The following is a 22,882-nucleotide window of genomic DNA, read 5'->3' on the forward strand; positions in this document are numbered from 1 at the left end:
CCTTGGCGGTTTGAAAGTATGGCTAAAACATGAAAGTGGAAGCTGAGAACTAGCAAGGAGCACAATATTCCCATGGAGTCAAGGAGTGATTGTGTTTAAATCAGGAAGTCATTGATGTTCCTTATCTGGGCCATCTGCTATTTTTCATCCATGAGTTGATGGCATTGATGTTAGAGACACATTTTGTGGCAAGGTTAACTCTGTGAAAACACAGAGTGACTTTAAAGCTAAGGCCACTTCATTTTTAGCTCAGGATGGGACAAGCATTAAGGAAATGGATGCAGAAATATCCTCTTCCACAAATTGTCTCTTATTGCTCTCCCTCTCAACTCAAGATTGCATGGAAGGATATACTATGAATACTCACGTATGTGGCATGTGGTGAAATTTAGGGCAAAGATACATCTTCAGGCCACACGGAAATTAGAGCACAAAGCAGAAGGAGAAAAGGCTTAATGGATACTTTTTTCATGAAGACGCTACAATGCTGTTAGTGCTAATTTTGTCTTTGGCCCCAGTGGACACTACTTTGATTTATGCAATTTACTCACAGACAGTCCATCATAGTTGTTTGTTGTTATGTGGATACTGTAACTAAGAGAAAAGTTTATGACTTCAAGAACCACACATATGTCATTTGAAAATATCTCATTTTAAATGATCTAACTCTGGGTAAATCAGTATTAAAACTATATTAGCTTCAATCGTATTTGTGACATTTTTAACCTCTTTTTACTCTTGCATTTTAAGTGTTACTGCAACCCAGTTATGCCTCATTGCAGACGTGCATATAGACACAAGCATCATGTTCTTAATATATGACCATCCTGTCTCCTTGGAGGACTATGTTTTTTGCATGTGTTTTGTCAGCAAAATGAAAATGACCCACATTAGTTTTCCAGCACATGTGCACTTGGTGTCCTTTTTGTGTAGTGGCACAAAAAAATTGGAGGGTGTGCAGATGTCTGCACTAAGCCTCATGTAGTCCATATAATAATTAAGTGTACATCACTTGGACTCATGGATGTGGAAAGTATGACGCTAGCCTTTCCCTTCAACTGCTGCTAAAATGACAGTAACCTAAAACGCACCACTTCAGCTTCTTTCAGTGATTCAACTTCAGCTACACACACTGCCCAAGTTGCACATTCTAATATTTTGTTGGACTGCCTTTAGCTTTGAGTATCATTTCAATAAGCTTTTGTAATGTCAGAGCATTTATTTATGTCCAGCGATGCACTCAATTTTCACCAAGATCTTATTTTGATGATGGGAGAGTCAGACTGCTGCGCAAAGTCATCTCCAGCACATCCCAAGATTCTCAGTGGAGTTGAGGTCTGGACTCTGTGGAGGCCAAATCATGTGTGAAAATGACGTCTCATGCTCCCTGATCCACTCATTCACAATGTGAGCTCCATGAATCCTGGCATCATCATCTTGGAACATGTCCATGTCATCAGGGAAGAAAAACTCCATTGATGGAAAGACCTGGTCATTCAGTATATTCAGGTAGTCAGCTGACCTCATTCTGTGGGAACATAATGTTGTTGAACCTGACCAACCCCAGATCATAACTCTAACCCCCACAGGCTTGTAGGCACTAGTCATGATGAGTGCATCACTTCATCCACCTCTCTTCTTACCTTGATGCCCCCATCACTCTGGAACAGGGTAAATCTGGACTCATCAGACCACATGCTTGTTCCTCAAAGATGATGGATCACCAGTGTCCTTCCAGGTTTTAATAATGCGTTGGACAGTTCTTAACCTGATTTTAGGAGTTTCAGAAATCTCCTTATGTGTTTTCGTTGCTTGATGCAGGCCAATAATTTGACCCTTCTGAAACAGATTAACATATTTTCCGTGACCACAGGATATGTCTTCCAACATGGTTGTTTAAGAAATGAGAAGCTTCTCACTGCATCATCTAGGGTTAAATAAGTTGTTGCCTGCTGAAACATATTCATCACTGCAGTAATTATCCAATGGAAAGCTCATACCTATTTGCTTAGTTAGATCCAGGTGGTGACTTTTTTTGGCCAGGCAGTGTAAGTTCCTTCAACTTCTTCTGTTTTTATTACTAAAATGCAGCTGAAGCAAACAGTCACATTTTCTTCACTTAATTTCATAATTCATTATGCACTACTATTATCTAAAACACTCTTTCAAAGCCTTCACAAAAAACTGTATGTGATGTATATTTTTTTGCATGTTTTTGATCAACATATAGTAGAAAAAAAATCTGGCATGAAATTTGATGTTTATTCTCAGGATTTGAATCAGAAAATAATAGAAGAAGTTTGTGAATGAATGATTATTTATTACAACGACGTTAGCCCAAACATTAATATTCAAATGTTGGGGACCAAGTGCCACCATCAGGTTATCTTTCTATCTTTGAAATGATCTAATCATCTGAACCTGTAGTGATGAACACAAACAAGCTGCGGTTTGCATTTATGCACCCATCACTAAATAATGCTGATTTTCTTAATAAGCACTTGGCCTCTCCCTGGACCCCAGCTTCTGGCCAAAGTTTTGTCTACCCTTTAACGAGCTGACTCTTTTACCCAGTGCAATACTGATTGTAAAAACAAACGGGATATTATTAGACATCACTGCATTCTGCTGGGTCTGTGTTGTTCCAGGTGGAAGACAGTGGAACATTACAACCTAAACACAATACAGACCTTGACAAATCTGATCTAAGTCATTTCTGTTTCATGTCAAGTGTTCTGTCTTGCTTGACATTTTTAAGAAAAATATCAAGATGTACATGTTTTCAATGGTTTCTGGTTTCTCTTTTGTGGTGCTAATATTTTGTGTTTTCTGTTTATTTTATTTTACAAATTGATCTCACAATTTATTGTCCTGGTTGTGTCATTTTTTTGTATTTTGTCTTTATTGATTTTAAAAGTTTTATCTTTTTATATCTTTCTTTTGCCTGTCTTACAACATGTACATTTTGTTCAACTCAGATTGTTTTTAACCACATAAGCTTGATTTGATTTGCTTTGACATTTGATGTAATGTTCATTCATGAGCCAAAATATATTCATCAATTTCCTTATTTCTAACAAATGGGTAGTTTTTCAATGGGTATGTTGCACGTTCAGTTAGGGTTTTTCAGGCCCTGACAGCATTAAAGAATTCACAGCGTGTAATACAATTAGAATGGTAAAGCAAGTGATGCATATGCTGAGGGGCTTTTTTAATTGCTTGATTATTAAAGCAAACATGTCAGAGCAAAATATATTTACAATGCATTCCCAAGATAAATTCTGACAATGCACGGATGAGCTTCTGAATAAACAAATTATCACCGCAGACACAATTTCATTCATGCAAAGCCATTCCTGTAACAAAAATGAATGGATGTGACACTGTATGCTAATTTGAAATTAATCTATATAATGGAATGAAGTTCAGTCAACATACAACGCAGAATGGCCAAGAGAACTTTTCAGGATTATTCAAAAGTGTCAAATATAACTGTTAAGATTCAATAAGAGGAGGCTGATTCAAAAGAAAGGAGAATAATTTATAAATTCATGTGTTACTTTATACCTTTAATTTAATATTTATCAAGAGAAAAAAAATCTTCGCAAGTTAAAAACAAAGGACAGAACTTAGACTGGATCTGTAAAGTTTGAGGTTTAAATCCTGGAGCTTAGTAGTAGAATGAGAGGCCTTAGCATCCCACAGTGCTTCAATTTATAGCAGCAATAACGTGTACAAACCTGGAAAAATCATTAGATTCACATGGAGAATTTCTCATTATTTATTCATACACATATCATACTGGCAAATGTCTTGGTGTAAAATCTGCTGTGCTTTCTGTTGCTTAAGCACAAGGAAGGATGAAAATTGAGCTCTGTCCAACAGTAGGGAGAGCTGAGGTAAAAGCCATTTGTCATCCTGTTTGTAATTTGGAAGAACATCTTGGTTATTTTATGGTTGCTATGTGACGTGTAGACTTGTGAATAAATATTTAAACTTTGATAGTCGGTACAAGCATAATTAACATACTTTGGTTTAAAGATGGACATGCCTAATTCTGACACCAACAGGATCCAAGATAGACTTTTGTTTGTTCTAAAAATGTTCTGGGACATTCTAATAATGTTTTCAGTGGGTGTTTTTTTTCTTCTTCAAGGCAGGGAAAAGTTCTCTAAAGATGCTCTAAAAATGTTCATAAAACAGTTTCTGAATGTTACACTGAGAATGTCCTTCCTTTGTTTCAGTACAGTAACATCCCCAAAGCATCCTCAGAATATTGCTGGCAAAACGTTCCACCTTTGTTACTTTTTTCAACACATTGTGTCTCTGGAGGCCTTGATAACACCTTGACAAAATTTTTTTGAACGTTGGTTTTAGAACGTTCTCCTTTCATTATCATCATATCATGCAACATAATCGGCCTCATAACAAACATCCTCTAAATATTAAAAAATCTATTTTAGGTAACTTTTAATCTCACTGGAACATTATTACAAATGATGAACATACTTAAAACATTCTTTGAACATTAAAATTAAATGTTTTCTTTCAAACATTGTTAGAACTTGTAGGTAATGTTAGTCAGTGTTGTGGGAATGTTCCCTGCTTGCTGGGAGCTTTTACAGATATTAATATTTGTACTTATATCATATTCACAGATGTTCTGGTTCTTGCTGACAACCTGCAAAGAAAATTTTATTTACTTTGGCCAAAGACAGAAATCTTTGTTTTTACTTTTTGATAATATTTGATGAAACCCAGTGACTTTTAGTTTACAAATTAGTAGAAGCACTTAGAATGTTAAAGATTAAACTGAGTAACACCAATGCAGTGAAATCGGGAGGGGTGAACTAAAGTTGTGCTGGTTAAGCTGAAATGGTGTCATGCAGAAATAACTGATGGTGTTTACAACATGTGGTGCTGAAATATCTCAGTGGGGCTCATGAGGCTGTCCAAAGAGTGATGATGGGAAGCAGTAGCAGTGACAGTGGGTGGTATGAGCTGTTCCTGCAGAATTAGGAGATGCAGTCAAACACGTTGAATCTCTTCCAGGCAGTTTCTGTCTGGAACATCCTGATCTACCCTCCGGGTTTCTACACAGATTTTTCTTTCACACACAAGTTTTCTATGAGGAAATATGTAATTTTTGTTTGAGCCATCTTCCAGAATTCTGTCCAGGTCAACTATAGCAAAGAATGCTGGAGCCAAAATTAGTTGATGGGCCCCTCGTGGCGCCACACATGCAACACAAATCAATTGCTTCCTGTGATTTGTGTATGTATATTCCCTTCCTCCACAAGGTTTGAATCAAGTACAGTCAGTACACATGGAAGGCTCTAAATACCAGCTACGTTATTTCTCTTGACCCAAAGGTCAGCCGGTACACTGGAGTAATACTACCTGGTCATAAAATTTCTGTAAGTGTGTTTTTACCTAAACACAACTTGCCCCAAGGTATTCAACCAAGACATTCAAGAAATATCATATTCATGAGAATGGGACGGAGAGACAACTCGAAAACATAATGCCTCCTTCCACAGTGGTCAACAGCATATGTAAATGACCATAAAGCCACAAATTCTAAAAAAAAAATTAAGTTCTATGATTATTTAGTTTACAAAATCTGAAGACACCTGGAATTAAGTTAAACATCATTTATCAAATGTCTGGAGCCGTTACTAAGCCTGGAAAGCAAATTAAACTCACATACCATTACTATTACTTTTACATTAATGGCGTTCTACATGTGCATGGAATTTTTCTGAATCTTGAATATCACAATTTTAAGCTTACATTCGGTTCAGGTTCCCGATTACACAGCACATCACACATGATTAGTTCAAGGACTATTGAAAATCTGATTATTTTTCTTTGTTTTCACAGTTTTACAGTCTGATAAATGGTGCAATTTTGACAAATTCATAAAAACAACATGATTTTTAAACCTGTCAGCAGGTTTCTGGTTTCAGAGGGTGAACATATTGACTTAAAAGTTCTTTCTTGACCTGCAGGAAAACTCCGTCTGCTGATAAAACTCATGCAATATGATTAAAAGCTGCACAACAGCTATTAAATGGACATTCATGAGACAATTTAAAATTTGAAAGTCATCAAACTAGGTTTAAACATAGGGCGGTCTTCAAAACAGGACAGTAACATTGGCTGATAATGCAGAACCCATGCCAATTGTATAATCCATACTGGACTTGTACAAAGGGCTGCACAGTGGCTTGATGGTTAGTAATTTCGCCTTGCAGCTAGAAGGTCCCTGGTTTGCGTCCCGGCCTTCCCTGGATCTCTCTGCATGGAGTTTGCATGTTCTCCCTGTGAATGCGTGGGTTTTCTCCGGGTACTCCGGCTTCCTCCCACAGTCCAAAAACAGGTTAATTGGTAACTCTAAATTGTCCGTAGGTGTGAACGTGAGTGTGCTTGTTTGTCTGTATATGTAGCTCTGCGATAGACTGGTGACCTGTCCAGAGTGTCCCCTGCCTTCACCCAAAGTCAGCTGGGATAGGCTTGTAACACATGGCACAGTGTGTGTAAGACAGATAGATACATCCAGGGTTAGTATATTACTAATGTGTAACTATGCACAACACTAACTGAGTGTATAGTACTCTCAGGTGACTGGTTATGTAGTCACCACTATCCACAGTCAGTTCACACTCACTGTAACTCTTTAGAGCTACCACCTGAACAGCTTCCAAATGAGAGCACAGCTGCACATGCCTGCTGTTTACAGGAACTGACCAAAGTGTGAATTGAGTGGTTGTTTTAAAGCCTGCTAATTTTGCATGGTAGGATGGCAGACAACACGCTTCACATACTTGGCATTTCAGTCATGTTTGCATGCAGCAGCGTATTTGCGGAATGCAGGATTTCTTACCCGAAAGGATTAATTTTATGTCTTACATGAACTTTATTGCCCGTAGTGATAGGAGTATAGAGCTTTAACCACATTAAAACAGGATTTTATTATTAGAAAATCAGAAAGTAGTACTCATACTTGTCTGACAGAAGCGTGAGGCCCAGCATGAGCGAGGTAGGAAAAGGTTGGAAATAGTAATACTGGCAAACATGGCTGTGTATATTAGTGCAGATGTCTGAAACCACATACGCACGAGCTTCAAAATGTAAGGTTTATTTTTCTATAATACAATGTAGGCTTCTTTGTTGAGTCTAAAACAATATTCCTTTCAAGCAGTGAAAACACTCAGTCGGTCCTGATGGTCAGATGTGCTCATTTCATTCCCTTCTTTAACATGTAAACATCGTCCACTGGTAGCATGAATTTAAGTGCTGTGTATTAACAAGGTGTTATTTTACTTTATGGGGCATCTAAAGGGTCAGTGAGTGAGGCCACAAACATGGCTGTATATCTTCACTCCCAGTCAGGGACACCGGGTGCTGTAGAGGGAAAGGAAATTATCCCTGTTTTTTTGGACTCCCCGGTCCATAAATGAGGGCTATTGGTTGGAACATCTGGAAAGGATTTGCGTGTTTCTCATCATCTGCTCGGCTGGGAAGCTTGGCTTGCAGTCAGGAAAGCGCAATAATAGCCCAAGTCACATCAGCTGAGAATCAAAGAGGTGGGAGGGAGCAGGAGGGCATGCAATTACTCAAAGGAGCCATTAGTGTGTATTGAGTCAACTCTGACCATGAGAACACGCATTTAAGGCAAAGGACTCCCAGAAGTTAAACCATATTTAACAGGACAAACCAGGGATCATCAACAACTGACCAACCAAACTTCTGGATTTGGGCAGAACATTTCTTATCTCCTGTGTTGGAAATGTATAAAGCATAGTATTCACAGTTTACATCTGTCGATAGAGATTTTTTTCCAATATTTTTTCAGCCCCACGTATATCAATGAGGCGAAATGGGATATTAGAAACACTTGTGTTCTTTTTCTTAATTGTGTGTGTATGTGTGTGTGTGACATGGTGAAACCACAGCATTTCTCAATGGGGAAAAAATAAGAACTCATCCATAAAATGCATATTATTGCCCTGTGGAAGAATATAATTATGCACGCATTTTCAAGCCGTTTTCAAAACAAACCAGATTCATAGTAAATCCCTGGTAACCAAAACAGGCTTAAATATCCTCAAACATAAACACTTTTGACCAAGTCCAACTGTTCCCACCTGTTGCGCAGAGCGTCCAGGGACTCGTTCACAGCGGGAATCCTGGCTGAGCAAAGAAGCTGCTCATTCTCACATTTTCTCATTGGAGCCCGAGTTGGCCAATTTGCGTGTCTGCTCAAATTTGGGCTAAATCAGAACACATGGAAGAACACAACAGCTCAAATGGGAACCAAATAAAATCCCATGAAATTTTACGACACACGTAGCGATCAGAGTCAAAACCAGTGGAGTGCAGCGATAAACACAATCGCATGCTTGGTTTCAGTGTTTACTTTCGAGAAAAGCACCAGGAAAAGACGTTTTAAGTGGTAAACATCCATAGTCTTACATTCGTTCAACACATGCATGGCTGTCTTGAAGTAAACGTTAACTCGATATCTTTGAGCCATTAGGTGTTATGTCAGAACTAAGGCTGTGTTGCAATATGTTTTCAGTCTGCTTCAGACAGTAAGCACATCAGGTACGGCTGACTTAAATCAGAAGTTGAAGCTAAACTTTACATCTCATTACAGATTTGAGTTGTGCACGATCTACAAAATATACAGAGACAAACCACAACAAGAACAGAGCTGGATGTTTGTGAATGTGAACATGTGTGATGCAATGCTGTTGTAAGATGAAGGTGACTAATGCGTCAAACAGAACTTGCTCCCACGTTCTGGAGAAACCAGGTCCTGGCGGGTCTGTCATGCTTTAGAGTAATTACTTTGTGCTAAATGATCCTTATGCTCTGCCCATTTCTTGAAATGTAGTGTTTCTTTGCCCTGCTGTTGCTGCCTCATCATGCTTCAGAAGTGAAGTACTCATGGATGTAATAGAAAAATTATATATTGTCTTTTTCTGCCATTTTCTGCCATCAACCCAAGTTGACTTCTGCTGCCATCCTTCACAGATGAACAAGCTACAGGCATCAGCACTTAATAATCAAAACATAGATATTCTTTAAGGTTAGGGAAATGATTGTGGTCTTGGATAGATGTATGGAAAAAAGTAAACTGTGAATAACTGATGGGACACAAACTGAAGGTTTCAGCGTTGTGTAAGTGCAACAGTATTTCCTGCTTTGCAACTAAATGTTTCCAGTGATGATAAATTGCAATCTGCAAATTAAGTGCATATGAATGTTAAAACCTTTGAGACAGAACTGTTAAATGTTCATTGTGATGTTATGTAACTCCCTGTTCATAAAAAAACCCACAACAAAAACTGTTTAGCAGTTAAAAAAATCGGAGCCACACGTATGGTCGTTTGCTTCCCCAGCTGCATCTTTTACCACAATTCAAATTTGCCATTTAAAATACTTTGCCTTCGTGTAAAAAGGCTGTTTTTATGTTCAACACCATGCCAGGAGCACATCCTCAGGATTTAATACTGGATGCACAAACCTGAAAAACAGACCTTCTTTTTTCTTGTTTTTTTTTTCTTTAATTGAGAACCTCACAGCTCTATGTATGAAGAAATCAATAAGCAAAATGTGCCATGTCCATGTTTCCCACTGACAAAATCTCACTGTTCTCAGTCAGAAAGTTAAAAACCATGATTTGTAAGTAAGTGCATGTATACATATAATGCAAATATGTGATTGTTAGCAGTGTTATCTAAATCTGCATTAATATAATTAATGTAAGCAGGACAACATGTTCAGATTTTGATTCAGTAACACTGTGTATTGCCAATAACAAGGGAATACATGCTCATGTGCTGTCATTAATGAAATGTAATACCATTTGAATTCATAATACAGCCCTCTATCTGAGCCACAATGATTTTCAGCCTCCTTGTCAAACTACATTTTAATCAGAAGTTTCTTTTGAGGCATTTCAATGTGCCCTGACACAGAAAAGCCACAGCACTACTATATATTTTTTTCAAAAATGTCCCCCTTTGCTTAAGACAAAACTCCACGTTAGTTCATGACTTCTGTTCCGTTATAATCTGTTCAGATCTCCATTATAATCTTTACAATGCACAGGGAATGCCTTTGTAAAAATAAACACTGAGGGATTATACTTCACGTAAGGCGGTCGTTCTGGCAAAACTCGATGTGCTGGGAAATGGGGCTGTAAGATGTTTTATGTCAGTGGAGGGGAAAGATTTGAAGTGACAGGATGGATTGAAGAAATTATTACAGTCTTATGGCTTCTCTGGAAGTATGTTGCAACTCTGGATTAGTAAAGCAATGAAAAAACATCTGCTTATTCTTTAAAATGGTGTTTTGTGGCTATACTTTCTGAATGAGTTTGAATCGTATTAGATTACATTAGACACTAAATACTTAAATCTCATAAAAGAATACAAGCCTCTAAATAGGTTCCTTATATTTATTGTTATTTGAAACAGCGGTAACTACAGAAACATTTTGAGGGTGTTTATATCTTTATTGTATGGTCTGACAAAGAATATGCACCCATTTCTTACATAACAGGACACTTTGGTATCCAGCTGTGTTTTTGAAACCACATTCTCAGGCTTGTGAAGGTAATAGCATGTTTGGCTTGGAGGCATTTTTCCCCCAAACACACCATTCACTGATGTCCTACAGTGTTACTGAAGGGTAATAAGCTTGGCGTAATGCCTGACACAAATTTCCTTGTAAACTGCATATTAATGATCAGGATTTGAGCGACATAATTGGACAACATTTTGACATAAATCACATAAGTTCATACCATTAGCTCATTCGTCTGGTTTCTAATGTAAGTAAAAGAGATCAAAACAGAATGTTCTTTCTGTATATTTAACAGCTCGTTTGTGAGACATTTCCTGACGTATATGCACATTAGACTGTTGCCTTGGAGCTCATTCGGTGCCTCTTTTACAGCTAATATTACTGACTGTTTCATTAACACTGTACCAAGATCTGGGAGGCACAGTATGAGAGTGATGCTCATCAGCACTGGGAGATTTTTCCAGCGCTTTATACATACATGTGATTAGGATTAAAACAAAGAAAACTGGGGCTGACAAAGCAACAAAAAGAACTTTTCGTACATTTTATTGTACCTTTAGGTGTTGAAAATCTAAATTCCCATTTGACTTCAGTGTTGATATATGTAGAACATGTGCTTACCATATATACAAATATCTACATACCACAAAAAAATGTGGACAATCAAACATTTCACCAGATGTGAAAGCAGACATTCCAATACCAGAGGCATTAATATGCCGTACCAGCCTCCAATCTCCTGGGAAGGCTTTTGAGTTCGAAACCTGACTGCAGAGATTTTCTCCCATTCAACCGCAAGAGCACTAGTGAGGTTGGATGCTGTTGTCGGATAATAACACCCGATTTTCCATCAGCATACCACTTTGTCCAAGAGGTGCCAGATAGTGGTCTGTCCATCCATTATTTTTACCCACTTCTTCCTTTCTCAGACAGGGTTCACTATGGACCAGTGGCACCTCCAGACGTTTTTCATTGGGGTGGCTGCATGGGTCCATGGGAAATTACAGGTGGCGCATAAACACTAAGAGTTCGAACTGAACCCTGAAAGTTCTGTCCATGTGTCAATTTGTAAATAGAGTTTTTAAAGAAAATATTTTGCACTGAAAAGGAGAAGCTCTCCACTCTCATTATATATTGTATAATGACAGTAAAGCCCATTCTATTCTATTCTATTCTATTCTATTCTATTCTATTCTATTCTATTCTATTCTAAAAATGGAGGATAATAAAGCAACTTAGGATACAATAAAATATGTTTTCATTGTGGGCTCCCTTCTGCCATATTTTGAAAGTTCTTTCACATTTTATAATGCATCCTTACGCACTATAATGTCTGTATTGGAAAACTTGTGTTCTGAAACGAAAAAAAGCCCCTCACTAAGAAAAAAAATCTTAATATGATAAAATATTGAGACTTTAATATACAGATCAGTAACATAATAAGCCGTGCACCTCAGGATTCAACTGTTTGACAAATGATTTAAATGTAGCTTAGCGTGAGACTATATGTGATAGCCACTGTTCCCTCTAAGCTGCGTGCGTGCGCAATTGCGCACTGCTGACACGGTCTCCGTGCACAGAAAATCTGCGCTGCGCACAAAAAAAAAATCCAACCTAAATTGTAAATAAAATAAACACGTAACAATTCATTCTGTGCTATTTTTCAATGTGAGTCAGTGAGTGACTGGCTGCTGCAGCCAATGATGCGATTCACATACGTATTTACCAAAGACTATGGGTTGAGGAGGAATTGGAAGTTTGTCGGCTTAGACCTGGTGTGATTCCATCAATGTTAAACTTCCCGGCTCATCTTGGAAGAGTACGTGCCAGAAAGACCACGACCAAGCAGTCTTGAGATCTTAGGCAGCGTCTCCCTGAGGTGGGTGTCGACGGTGTTCATGGTCAGGTCTGTAGAGGGGGGAGGCCGTCACCCACCTCCCTGCCTACTCTCTACCCTGACTCCACCCAGACTCCGCCTTGGCTCTACCCATGTGGTCACTTTATTAACTGCAATGCCAAAGGGATGACGAAATTACTTCTTTTCACCTGATCTGTAGCTCAGTGAGTTAAGGGTTTATCTGTAGAGCTGCAGGTCACTGGTTCAAGACCAAACCCTTCTTAAATTTTATCAAAATCCTGACAGACAAAGAAAAATGCCAGTGGTGGGTCTTGAACCTGCAACCTTCCACTTGGTAGTGTTTCTTCTTATCCCCTGAGCTACTTGCTCAGATACTCACTCTTCTTTTTTTTGCGCATTTATCATCTATTTTTTTGCCATTTTCGAGTTTTTTTTTTTTACTTGAGTCTCGACTCGACCGTTTTTCTCAGGAGGTTGAACTTCAGCCTTTGTGCTGGAGGGTTGAACCCTCAGTTCCAAGACTTTCAAAGCCTCCACACCTCCCAAGTCCTCAGGACCTGAGCTTTCACACAGTCTGAGGGCTGAAATTTTCTAAGTCCCACAGTAGTTCTCTGTTAGGTTGAACTTCCAGACAGTCCAAGGACTGATATCTTCTAAGTTCCTGAGTAGTTCTCTGTTAGTTTGAACCTTCACACAGTCTGAGGACTGAAATCTTAAAAGTTCTTGAGTAGTTCTCTGTTAGTTTGAACCTTCAGACAGTCTGAGGACTGAAATTTTAAAAGTTTCTCAGTACTTCTCTGTTAGTTTGAACTTTCTGGTTAACAGAAGCCTTAAATCTTGTGACCATGAGTCTTGATTTCACATTTAGACCATCCATCTGAGTTCTTCTCAGACCTTCACCTGTGGGTTTTTTAGAAATCCTCAACAAACTTTGATTCTCTTCACTGAACAGTAAAGTTTGTGCAGATCAGAAGGTAACATTAGTTTGATAAATGCCTTCAACTACTAGTAGACTTTATCTGGAAAGCAGTTTTCTGAAATGAGTTCTTAGTAAATCTGTCCACAATCAAACCAAGAACATAGAAAGAGGAAATGTTTGAAGAAACAACTTAATGTTTTCGTTTCAGACTAGAAAACGCTTTAATACCTGCATCTGTTTTTGCTCTTTTTGATCGTTTTATTGTCTCTTCTGTTTAATTTGATCTTCTAAAGTCTAACTGGTGTCTTTTCAAATGTTTCGTCTTTAGGTTGATTCTTCTTAAACATTTAGTTTTGCTCTTTTCTCACCTTTTATTCTTTTCTAATGTCTGATTTGATTTCCAAATGTTTTGTCTTTTTAATGTTTAGTTGTTTTTTCAAATGTTTTATCAGCTTGTTTGAGTTTCTTTTTCTTTCCCAAGATTTAATGTTTAATTTTCTTTTTAAATGCTTCATTGTATTTTCTGTGTAATTCCTATTTGAAGTTTTATTGTCTTTAAGATGTAATTTTCTAATTAAACATTTAATTTTTTAATTAAATGTTTTGTCTTTTTCTTTTTTTTTGGCCTTTTTCAGCTTTTCATTGGATAGTAGCAGTAGTGAGAGACAGACAGGAAACAGGGGAGAAGAGTGGGGGGAAGACATGCAGCAAAGGGCCGTGAGCAAGAATCGAACCCGGGTCGCTACGTCCGGGACCCCTGTACATTGGTCACCCGCTTAACCCGTTGAGCTATACAGGTACCCATGTTTTGTCTTTTTAAAGGTTTAATGATCTAATTAAATGTTTTGCATTTTTTAAAATGTTTGATGTTCTTCTTGTTTAATTGTATTTTTTAACTGTTTAATTGTGGAAAATATTGTATCTGTAATTTTGAATATTTGTATTATAAAAATTTTGTTTAATTTCATAATGACGTGTATTGTATCTTGTCGAATTATCTCATTCGATATTTTGTCTGTTTAATATAATTTAATGTAATTTAATGTTTAACTCTATTAAACAGACAAAAATATCGAATGAGATAATTCGACAAGATACAATACACGTCATTATGAAATTAAACAAAATTTTTATAATACAAATATTCAAAATTACAGATACAATATTTTCCACAATTAAACAGTTAAAAAATACAATTAAACAAGAAGAACATCAAACATTTTAAAAAATGCAAAACATTTAATTAGATCATTAAACCTTTAAAAAGACAAAACATTTAATTAGATCATTAAACCTTTAAAAAGACAAAACATTTAATTAAAAAATTAAATGTTTAATTAGAAAATTACATCTTAAAGACAATAAAACTTCAAATAGGAAGTAAACAGAAAATATAATGAAGCATTTAAAAAGAAAACAACATTAAAAGGTGGTATATGTATATATAATTTAACTGTATTTAATGTTTAACTCTATTAAACAGACAAAATATTGAATGAAATAATTCAACAACATACAATACATGTCATTGTGAAATTAAACATATTTTTAAAGTACAAATATTAAAAATTACGGATAAAATATTTTCCATAATTAAACATTTAAAAAATACAATTAAACAAGAAGAATATTAAACCTTTAAAAAGACAAAACATTTAATTAGATCATTAAACCTTTAAAAAGACAAAACATTTAATTAAAAAATTAAATGTTTAATTAGAAAATTACATCTTAAAGACAATAAAACTTCAAATAGGAAGTAAACAGAAAATATAATGAAGCATTTAAAAAGAAAACAACATTAAAAGGTGGTATATGTATATATAATTTAACTGTATTTAATGTTTAACTCTATTAAACAGACAAAATATTGAATGAAATAATTCAACAACATACAATACATGTCATTGTGAAATTAAACATATTTTTAAAGTACAAATATTAAAAATTACGGATAAAATATTTTCCATAATTAAACATTTAAAAAATACAATTAAACAAGAAGAATATTAAACCTTTAAAAAGACAAAACATTTAATTAGATCATTAAACCTTTAAAAAGACAAAACATTTAATTAAAAAATTAAATGTTTAATTAGAAAATTACATCTTAAAGACAATAAAACTTCAAATAGGAAGTAAACAGAAAATATAATGAAGCATTTAAAAAGAAAACAACATTAAAAGGTGGTATATGTATATATAATTTAACTGTATTTAATGTTTAACTCTATTAAACAGACAAAATATTGAATGAAATAATTCAACAACATACAATACATGTCATTGTGAAATTAAACATATTTTTAAAGTACAAATATTAAAAATTACGGATAAAATATTTTCCATAATTAAACATTTAAAAAATACAATTAAACAAGAAGAATATTAAACCTTTAAAAAGACAAAACATTTAATTAGATCATTAAACCTTTTAAAAGACAAAACATTTAATTAAAAAATTAAATGTTTAATTAGAAAATTACATCTTAAAGACAATAAAACTTCAAATAGGAAGTAAACAGAAAATATAATGAAGCATTTAAAAAGAAAACAACATTAAAAGGTGGTATATGTATATATAATTTAACTGTATTTAATGTTTAACTCTATTAAACAGACAAAATATTGAATGAAATAATTCAACAACATACAATACATGTCATTGTGAAATTAAACATATTTTTAAAGTACAAATATTAAAAATTACGGATAAAATATTTTCCATAATTAAACATTTAAAAAATACAATTAAACAAGAAGAATATTAAACCTTTAAAAAGACAAAACATTTAATTAGATCATTAAACCTTTAAAAAGACAAAACATTTAATTAAAAAATTAATGTTTTAATTAGAAAATTACATCTAAAGACAATAAAACTTCAAATAGGAAAGTAAACAGAAAATATAATGAAGCATTTAAAGAAAGAAAACAACATTAAAAGGTGGTATATGTATATATAATTTAACTGTATTTAATGTTTAACTCTATTAAACAGACAAAATATTGAATGAAATAATTCAACAACATACAATACATGTCATATGTGAAATTAAACATATTTTAAAGTACAAAATATTAAAAAATTACGGATAAAATATTTTCCATAATTAAACATTTAAAAAATACAATTAAACAAGAGAATATTAAACCTTTAAAAAGAGACAAAAACATTTAATTAGATCATTAAACCTTAAAAAGACAAACATTTAATTAAAAAATTAAATGTTTAATTAGAAAATTACATCTTAAAGACAATAAAACTTCAAATAGGAAGTAAACAGAAAATATAATGAAGCATTTAAAAAGAAAACAACATTAAAAGGTGGTATATGTATATATAATTTAACTGTATTTAATGTTTAACTCTATTAAACAGACAAAATATTGAATGAAATAATTCAACAACATACAATACATGTCATTGTGAAATTAAACATATTTTTAAAGTACAATATATTAAAAATTACGGATAAAATATTTTCCATAATTAAACATTTAAAAAATACAATTAAACAAGAAGAATATTAAACCTTTAAAAAGACAAAACATTTAATTAGATCATTAAACCTTTAAAAAGACAAAACATTTAATTAAAAAATTAAATGTTTAATTAGAAAATTACATCTTAAAGACAATAAAACTTCAAATAGGAATTAAACAGAAAATACAATGAAGCATTTAAAAAGAAAACATTAAAAGGTGGTATATGTATATATAATTTAATTGTATTTAATGTTTAACTCTATTAAACAGACAAAATATTGAATGATAATTCAACAACATACAATACATGTCATTATGAAATTAAACAAAATTTTTAAAATACAAATATTAAAATTACAGATAAATATTTTCCATAATTAAACATTTAAAAAATACAATTAAACAAGAAGAATATTAAACATTTTAAAAAATGCAAAACATTTAATTAGATTATTAAACCTTTAAAAAGACAAAACATTTAATTAAAAAATTAAATGTTTAATTAGAAAATTACATCTTAAAGACAATAAAACTTCAAATAGGAATTAAACAGAAAATACAATGAAGCATTTAAAAAGAAAACAAACATTAAAAGGTGGTATATGTACATATAATTTAATTGTATTTAATGTTTAACTCTATTAAACAGACAAAATATTGAATTAGATAATTCAACAACATACAATACATGTCATTATGAAATTAAACAAAATTTTTAAAATACAAATATTAAAATTACAGATAAAGTATTTTCCATCATTAAACATTTAAAAAATACAATTAAACAAGAAGAATGTTAAACATTTTTAAAAATGCAAAACATTTAATCAGATTATTAAACCTTAAAAAGACAAAACATTTAATTAAAAAATTAAATGTTTAATTAGAAAATTACATCTTAAAGACAATAAAACTTCAAATAGGAATTAAACAGAAAATACAATGAAGCATTTAAAAAGAAAAAAACATTAAAAGGTGGTATATGTAATATAATTTAATTGTATTTAATGTTTAACTCTATTAAACAGACAAAATATTGAATGATAATTCAACAACATACAATACATGTCATTATGAAATTAAACAAAATTTTTAAAATACAAATATTAAAATTACAGATAAAGTATTTTCCATTAAACATTTAAAAAATACAATTAAACAAGAAGAATGTTAAACATTTTAAAAATGCAAAACATTTAATTAGATTATTAAACCTTTAAAAAGACAAAACATTTAATTAAAAAATTAAATGTTTAATTAGAAAATTACATCTTAAAGACAATAAAACTTCAAATAGGAAGTAAACAGAAAATATAATGAAGCATTTAAAAAGAAAACAACATTAAAAGGTGGTATATGTACATATAATTTAATTGTATTTAATGTTTAACTCTATTAAACAGACAAAATATTGAATGAAATAATTCAACAACATACAATACATGTCATTGTGAAATTAAACATATTTTTAAAGTACAAATATTAAAAATTACGGATAAAATATTTTCCATAATTAAACATTTAAAAAATACAATTAAACAAGAAGAATATTAAACATTTTAAAAAATGCAAAACATTTAATTAGATCATTAAACCTTTAAAAAGACAAAACATTTCATCAAAAAATTTAATGTTTAATTAGAAAATTACATCTTAAATGTCTTAAATCTTTTTAATAATAAAACTTTTTAAAAGGTCTGTTGTATTTTTTTTCCTTTGATTTAATTGCTTTTTGTTATGTAGTTTATTTCTTTAATCTTCTTTTTCTGTCAAGATTTTAACCCCAACCTCAAAAATGAAATAAACCCTTAAATCACAATGAAAATACTTCTGTTGTCACAATCATGAGTTAGTCAATTATTCAGTTTATCAATTCAACTTTATTTGTTTAGCACCTTTTACACAGATGACAAAACTAAACAAGCAAAGAGAAAAAAAACTATGCTAAAACTATGATTAAAACTCAAAAACACATTAAAAAAAAACATTTAACATAATAAAATATGTTGTGTCCAGGGGATGGAGGGAGTTTATTGAAGTCTTCTTGGGCTCACATGTTAAATCATTTAAAATATAAACTTGACATTCAGTCTAAGGAAACTGGAAACTGCAGAGCGACAGAAGAACCAACAATATCTCCTGTTTTCTCCTTTAATGAGTCGACTCTTCTTGTGCTTTCAGACCAAAGAACTACAGACTCTTCACAACCTGCTCAAACTCTTGGTACAGGACCTCACCACACGGGTCAAGAAGGTTTCCATCTCATTTCTACTCTGAAGCTCACCTTCTCCTGCTCAAACTGCTGACAAATGTTTCTGCTGCTCTAAAGTCTGGTCTCCAGAACTTCCTAAAAACTCTCAAAGGCTCTTCTGCTGCAGGTTGCTTTGTAGAACTGTTCCAGAAAACCTCACTAAACCACATGGAGGGGCCTCAAGATAGTCGTCCAAATGAAACCATACAAAAACCAAACTAGCACAACCCAAACGCTAAAGTCTCCTGCAGCCTACCAGAGAACCTCTGAGAACAGAGAATCAGGACAGGAACTCTTACCTTCTGGACAACCAACACTGGTTCACAAACAAGAATTCAGAATGTGTCTGACCAAAAACCTCTAAAGACTCACTACAGCCAAGATAAAGACACAACTCAGCTGCACCAAATCCACTAATCACTGACACATTAGCACCATGTGCAAACTGTGGCTAAAGAACCACATTCACCAAGACAACTATCCAGTACAAAGCCCTTAAACACACCAAGAAACACATTAAAGACGATTTTACTGCTGGAAGCTGCAAGCCAACGCCTAAAAAACAACCTAAAGCAACGGAGCCAAACCCAGTTCACTGGTGAAGAGAAGCAGAGGAAATGTTTGTCTGCAGCCACATAAAGCAGGAAGACACTGAGCTGCTCAGGTGTTCCTGATAACACCAAGCAGCCACCTGGACAGCCAATAGGAACACAGCTTACTGGAAGTCCAGAGGGCTGGGTTAGTGAAGGAAATTTAATTTAAAATTGAAGCAGAAAGTTAACAAAGAAAGTTGAAAACCACCTTCTGATACCTGAAATCTCTGAGTTTTCACACAAAGAACACCTGAACATGTCAAACTGGTTCCATAGTAGAACCATCATTGTAAAAACATCATAGTATGGTGTGTTGCTCAAAAAACATTAGGACCCGGCTGTCAGGGGACAAACATGTAAGAAACATGAGAACAGAGAGAACCCAACCAGTAGGTCACAGTTTATCATCCCCCAGTCATCTCCTGAAGTCCATATGGTGAGAGACATCAGTATCTGGTTGTTAATTTACCAGAGGATGCTTATAATCATGCTGATGTGGTCTGTACTCTACAGTATTTTAGTGACTCAATAAATGCCTAATTTTTTTTAATGCTTTTTAGTTTTTAATAAACATTTAACAGCCTATATGTAATCAATAAATGGCCTTTGCCTATCTTAAGAAAAACTCACTCAGAACTCTGATATGTTAACAGTACTAAATAAATCAATAAATACATGCATACACACAAAAATAAGTTAATACATTAACTGTGTTAAGATAAGATTTAGATTTTTTTTAAAAAGTTGTTTATGTTTTTGCAGAATCCAGTATTACTCACTGGTTGGTCATTACATTTTGTTAGTTTGATTTCACTGTTTAAAATGATGCCACCTCTTTTCAGACAGAACCTGTGATAATAAAACAATACAAAATTTTTAGTTCCGTGTTAATAAAGCACTTAAAGCTTTAAGTATGGCTAAATGTTTTTTTCAAAATTAAATATATCACTCCTTAGGTGGTAGTGGCCCCAAGTTCAGTAAAGTTGGAAAGATATTCACAGATTCGGACTTCCAGCATCAATAACTCATTAGATATAGGTTGTCAAAACATAAATGGTGCCTCTTTCCCATTGTTGCAAGGCAGACAATGTGCTACAAGCCCAGTTTTATCAAAAGTAGCTGTCTTTCAAGCTACAGGAATAACATTGGTGTCTATGGAGTGAACAGGGTCCGTCTGCAATTTGTAAAACCGCTGCAACAGTAAAGAGAGACAAATATTCAATAACTTCACTCTTATACATTGTAGTGTCACTAAAATCACTGCAGCCTTCAACTGGCTCCTGTTGACAAAGTGTTTTAACAGAAATGTAAATGCTGTAATTTGATTCTTTTAATGAACCATGTAACTTGAATGGATGTGATGCTGGTGTGACCACAGTGCACACGTCTGATGTTGCTCACAGTGGTCCAAGGAACGCTCAGGGAGTTTGTGTGTTTGCTCAGACTCATGAACAATTACAGGGAACATTGGTGATAGCTCACCTGTTTGAAGTAAAAAAAAAAGTATACAGTGTCATCAGCTACTCCTGATCCATCCTGTCTCCGTGCTTTGGATATTTATATAAAAATAAGCAATTATTAAAGTTACTTCTGTGCTGTGCATAAATGCTCACTTTAGAGATGCTCATGTGGATCTTGCTGCTGTTTGATGCTGAGGAAGACTCCTACAAACAGCTGGAAGCAATAAATTAAAGCTCAGCGCCTGTTGACACTGTGAAGTCGGTGTGTGCACGTCCATCAAATGAAATGCAAAGTGTGTCTTCTCAGCTCTCTGATATGTTTATGGACAACTGTACTGCTACATGCAAAGCTGTTGCAGTCATCTAAAGCTGCTTTTGCTTCTACTCATATAGTGCAGCTGCATTTACTGACACTTGAATACAGGAATCTTATCAAATATGAGGTTACCAATTAGATTTCAGAGGTGGCCGTGGCCCCTCTGGTTCCCCCTTGGTGGCGACTCTGCCCTAGACAAATTACCAAATGTAAATCATATTTACATTTACACAAAAAAAATATGCATACTTCACTGAACCCGGTGGTAGCTTCTTGCAGACAGGTAATTCTAAGCTGCATCACCTAAAATTAAAAAATCCACCTCCATTTGTTTTCTGACTTTAAAACAGCAACTTCTGTGCAACATTCTACAGTCACCTAAGTGAGGCAGCAAAGTTACTATGAGTGAAGTAAGAATAAAATGTTGAAATGTTTTTATGTGTTGCGGCCAAAACATGTCACGGCTGTAAACTTGAACTGTGGGAACTAATGTGTTTAGCTGGCAATCGAAAGTATTTCATGATTTGAACCGTCAGCATTTTATCAGCCACTTTATTGTCCTCTTTGCACTCGTGACCAAGCGCCATTCATCCATCTGTGCTGCTTTTATTACTCTGTCATTGGGTTACACAAACAAGGATATAAAAAAATCAGTATTGAAATTGCCAGCACATGGAGAGCAACACAATCTCACATGATGGCGCTGGAACAAATGTGGTTGAATCATGTTGTGAAAAGCAGTGAATGGTTGTGCTTCACCCTTCTCTTACAGAATGTAAGGTGTCACTGCAGCCTCAGTTAGTTTTGGCTGCAGGGTCTGAGTTAAAATTTTTTCAAATAAAACAATTACAGTTTTGTCTAAATGTGGTTCCTTTGATGATGTGATGAATGGGACGGAGGTCCGGGTTTTGCACAAGCAAATCAGCAAAATCATTTATTTTGCTTAAAAGTTGGAAGGATACTAAAGTCTAAAGCATTATTGAAATTTTTCACTTAAGCAGGAAAAAAGAAACCAGAAAAGTAACCCCTGATGAAAGGCATATTAAGAGAGAAGTGCTCATACTTTCAGTCATATGTGTCCATGTACATTTATACACGGTCTGGAATTTCTGAGTAAAGTTTTTTCAGATGTATGGAGTGAATGCAGAGAGTAGTATTTTGTGTCAGTTGTTGTTAGGCTCAAATGTTATTTCGCCTGTTTGTAGTTACTCATAATCATATGGAACTGCTCATGCCAACAAAATGATGTAGCGATGTGAAATATGTTGTACTCACTGAAAGCCAAGACAAAAGGGTGAACAAGAGTCCTGTCATTGTCACGCACAAACATAAAGCTTCACATAGGGTAGAGAGTAACAAGAGTTCTACTTTTGTACTGCATCCATTTTGTTCTTGAG

The sequence above is a fragment of the Amphiprion ocellaris genome, chromosome 3 (assembly GCF_022539595.1).
Source record: "Amphiprion ocellaris isolate individual 3 ecotype Okinawa chromosome 3, ASM2253959v1, whole genome shotgun sequence".
Classification (NCBI taxonomy): Eukaryota; Metazoa; Chordata; class Actinopteri; family Pomacentridae; genus Amphiprion; species Amphiprion ocellaris.